The 4,674-nt window shown below is 39.5% G+C and overlaps 2 long non-coding RNA genes across 3 annotated transcripts; both read left to right on the top strand.

The window, feature by feature from the left end:
- The first annotated feature begins 582 nt into the window (after positions 1–582).
- On the top strand, positions 583–1,240 carry LOC149982073 (uncharacterized). The gene is made up of 2 exons (XR_016482552.1): positions 583–809; positions 916–1,240. It is a non-coding gene; the product is annotated as an uncharacterized LOC149982073 (long non-coding RNA).
- A 1,724-nt stretch (positions 1,241–2,964) lies between these two features.
- On the top strand, positions 2,965–4,379 carry LOC149982074 (uncharacterized). 2 transcript variants are annotated; one of them, XR_016482547.1, is made up of 3 exons: positions 2,965–2,979; positions 3,140–3,924; positions 4,057–4,379. It is a non-coding gene; the product is annotated as an uncharacterized LOC149982074 (long non-coding RNA). The 2 variants fall into 2 exon arrangements; XR_016482548.1 differs by lacking the exon at positions 2,965–2,979 and adding an exon at positions 3,029–3,043.
- The last annotated feature ends 295 nt before the right edge of the window (positions 4,380–4,674 follow it).

The following is a 4,674-nucleotide window of genomic DNA, read 5'->3' on the forward strand; positions in this document are numbered from 1 at the left end:
TGTCAGTGGAGTCTCATAGTTTGCTTATTTTCCTTTAAGAGAGAGTTATCAGTTTTGTTGCATGGGCTGCTTCTTATTCCACCACATCAGCCTTCTGCATCTGCAGCGGAAGGTGGCCTAACTACAGCGGTGGTTGTCAGACCACGAGACATCCCGAAAATCGGTCTTCTCAAAAACAATTCTGTTGTGTCCGCACGGTTCGGCCCAGAAAACCAATATGACCACTCTTTGGAAAGATGAGACTCTCACGAATACGATGGTGGTCTCTCCTCTGGTTTCCCCTCTGTTTGGGCCACAAACAAATGTGACCCAACTGTTTAAAGGGGGAATTCTCACATGCAACATGGAAAATGTAAGGGGTTAAATATGTGTAAAACATATTTTATATACAGTACCAGTCAAAATTGGTAGTAAAGGCCAAATTCTGTATATAATCAAATAATTTTGCTCTATATTTTTTTATACCTAAAGGGGTCCTACAATTCCAAATAAAAAATAGCTAAATGATCACTGGTATGAGCATCTTAAAATAATATATGTCCACTGGGTTTTTTATACCTCAAATTCAAAATCAAATAGCTAAATTATTAATAATTAGATATGTCAACTTATAACCCCTCCCCAAACTCAACAAAATAATGTAATATACCATAAGCTCCTCCCTTAACGCCGAGCCCCACAATTATGAGACTTCTCAGCTACAGTGGATGGAACATAAAGTCTATAGCAGTCTATTCTTCCTCTATCCTTATATCACAATGCACATTGGCTTAGGAATACTTTACTTATCCTGGCTGCATGCTATTTTGGTACAGTATAATGCTTCTCCTTCCTATTATCTTTGTCTGAATTTGAGCTAACAAGTTATTACACAAGAAACAATTATTTAAGAAACTATGTTAACAACTTTTTCAGATTGCAAAGGTGAGGAGGCTGTTGACCAGCAGAGTGGACATGTTACTGCCCTTGAAGGAGGACTGGTAACACTCAGCTGTAACTACACTACCAGTAGTCTATCTCCTGATCTCTTCTGGTACATCCAGTTAACTAGGGACACTCCCCAGTATGTCCTGAGAAGATATCGTTATTCAGGGGGGAGCAATAGTGATGAGTTCAAGAAGAGGTTTGATTCCGGACTGAATTTCACATCTAGCTCTGTCCCCTTGACCATTCAGAGGTTGCAGCTGTCTGACTCTGCTTTGTACCTCTGTGCTCTGAGGTCCACTGTGACAACAAGAAATTCAGTCACTGTACAACAACACAGGGTAGAGTGTTGTTCAGACAATGTCACAAGCTTCTCAATGTTTGACGATACACAGAAAGAGGAGGAGACAAGGATTTCATAGTCTCATCATTGCCTAGTTACATCGGAGTGGTATTACTCTTCTCCCACTGATCTCACAGTAGCAGACATGGAACCCTGGCTGAGGAATGTACTGATTCTTGCTGCATTTTGTTATGGTATTACAATATTATTTATTTAATATTATTATTAATCTTATTTGTTCACGTCCTTTTCTACAATCCCTTTCTTTTTTCAAACATATTTTTCAGTTTTATACTACAATTAATGGTATGCATTTTAATTCCCTCTATCATGTTACTTACCTCCTCTTTCCCCTAATACAAATGTGTGTCCTTTTCCAGAATGCAGAGGAGAAGACACAGTCATTCAGCCACCAGGAGATGTGACTGCCACTGAGGGAGGACAGGTCACACTGGACTGTCAATTTGATGCAGTTAATACTAATAATCTCTACCTGTTCTGGTACAAGCATGAATTACATGGCTTCCCAAAGTTCATGCTGGGACTTTTTTCTTTTAGAAGTACAAATGCCACTGGATATGAGGAGAGATTTGATGCCCATCTAGATAAAGACTCAAAATCTGTCCCTTTGACGATCCAGAGGGTGCAGCTGTCTGACTCTGCTGTGTACTACTGTGCTCTGAAGCCCACTGTGACAACAGGATATACAGCCCCCCTACAAAAACTAGTGTAGCCTTGGCGCTAATGTAGAAAAATGCAAGCCTTGTGTGGGTGTGATGTTAGCAGGGCTGCATACCTCACACAGTAATACACAGAGAGTGAATGCATACAAACATCAGTCTGAAGATGGAGAAATCAACCAGTGTATTGATCATTCTGATTATCACTACAGGTAAACAACACCTCAAACACCTCATTTGAACTACTTGCATCCTTATAATCCTTATAATCAGATTATTACATTATGGTATTGGCAGTAAAACATATTTTGATGAAGTAAATAATTTAAATGTGAATAACTAAGTTGATTTCTAAAAAGTCTTAAAACATAAGCACGTGTTTCAATCAGTTGTATTATCTATTTTTCCTCTTCAGGGAATGGTATCTGGAGATGGTGTGACTTCTGACAAGGAGGAGTACACCCCCACTGAGGGATCAACAGTGTCTCTGAGCTGTACATATGAAACAAGCAGCAGTAACATCTACCTTTACTGGTACCAACAATACCCAAACCAGGCACCTCAGGACCTGTATAAAAGTATAAAAGTGTATAAAAGTGCCAGAGCAAATAGTGTTGACCATATCTCTAGTCATCGGTATGAATCTACAATGTAGATCAAATGTGTAACTCTGGTAGACACAGCTCTCTACTAATGTACCCTGAAGGACATCCAGCGATACAGAGTCTCGGAGAGGATGTAAAAAGAACTAGAACACGGATAAATTACTTCTTTTAGATGAGCTTGTTGGTCACTTCTGTTGTTAGAGTAAGTAAAAACACATTTAGCATAATATGAGAAACTTGTATTATGTACAAATTAGAGAATTATTATGAATATGTAAACCAAATCCTTTGAAAATGCATGTTTCTTCCATTTATTCACTTCAGAAGATCCTCTGAAAAATGAGTTGTGTTGTGTTTAGAGGAGGAGCTAGTATGAGAATGAAAAGGAGACACTCAAAATGGCATGAAGGTCTTTCCTCAGTGCCATGTAAGCTTATCTCTTAACATTAACCACGCTGTGCTGGTTCACCTTGTTCTTTTTAACATTTGTGGTTAAGTAAAATACATTTAACAGTAATAATAATGTGTAAATACTTCCTCACAAGCTTGGAAAAATATCACTTTTATCTCACGTTAGTTTTCTGCAGGTGATAGTTACGGGGATGGAATTTCCTCCATCCGTCTTGAGGAGGATGTGATACATGGTGGCAGTGTCAAGCTTTCCTGCAACTACACAGTATCTGGTGGAGGCAGTGTCTTATGGTATCACCAATATCACACATCTGCTCCCCAATTCCTCCTCCTCCTCTCAGTGTATTCAGCATCTGCTGAGACAAAAGTTACTGCAGATCCACCGTATCCTCGACCATCAGTTAACGTTGACAAAGTGGCCGAATGTGTGGATCTGGAGATCTCCTCTGCTGACAGACTCTGCTCTGTACTACTGTGCCCTGAGGCCCACAGTGACAGGAAAGCCAAGACATACTGTACAACTATACAGAATCAGGGAATGAAAATATGTGAATTATCAGTATGTCTTGGCTTTCAGTATTATCAGAATTATCAAAATATGTGAATTATCAGTTTAACAGTAATAAGGATTACAACCGATTACAGTTTACATTACCAGAAATGTAATACTCAAATTAATAAAATGTAAATTACAAGATTTATTGAACAAAATGTCTTACATAGAGGGCATCACCTCAGCACTACACCAACCTCTATTTCTCTGAGCAGGTGGCTCCTCCTCCTGACAGTGGAGGTAGTTGCAGGGCAGACAGACATCAGCCAAACACTACATATCACACCCTGCAGATCACAGTACACTGTATATCACATATCAGTTTGGTAAACCCTCTTTCCTAGCTGCATTCTGTCAAATACACCATGATGTTGCTCATTTCAATCTTACTGTTTTCAGCGCTTGTTGGTAAGTAAGGTTTTATGTAAAGTCATTCCCACACTGTCTGTCATTATTTAGTTGGTAAATATTGGGCTGCTTATAATATAAAATAAGAGGTTTTCATGTTAAGTCTCATGCTTGTTTTCTTCTCCTTCACAGGTGATACTTTAGAGGATGATATTACTCCAACCAGTCCTGAGGAGTATTATTTAGAGGGTAGCAGAGTTAAGATCTCCTGTAACTATACAGTAAAATCAGATAGTCTGCTGTGGTACAGACAGTACTCTGGATCAGGACTCCAATTCCTTTACCTCGTAACAACTACCAATAATCCATATGATGTGAGAGGTGATCCACAAGACTTTCGACTGACTGTTACACAGAACAAGGAGAGAACCCGTGTGGATCTGGAGATCTCCTCTGTTGAAGAGACAGACTCTGCTCTGTACTACTGTGCTCTGAGGCCCACAGTGACAGGAAACCCAGACACACTGTACAACAACCTAACATCACCTGAGAGAGTATTTCAACTCTGTAGTTCCAGGTTTTATTTGACAATAATGCCATAAAGTGGAGTCAACATGCCCCCATCATATTATGTCAAGAGGAGGAGCGTAGTGTTACACATAACATGTAATGAGTGGAACTGATTCACCCAGAGAGTGAATGTTCCAAGAGAAGATCATTAGAGAAGTCTCTGTCTAACACCCAGTGACTATGATGCTGCTCTAATCAATCTTGTTTCAGTGCAATTGTAGGTTTGAGTTCACTCTCCAT

The sequence above is a fragment of the Oncorhynchus mykiss genome, chromosome 8 (assembly GCF_057628025.1).
Source record: "Oncorhynchus mykiss isolate SJ-2025 chromosome 8, ASM5762802v1, whole genome shotgun sequence".
Lineage (NCBI taxonomy): Eukaryota > Metazoa > Chordata > Actinopteri > Salmoniformes > Salmonidae > Oncorhynchus > Oncorhynchus mykiss.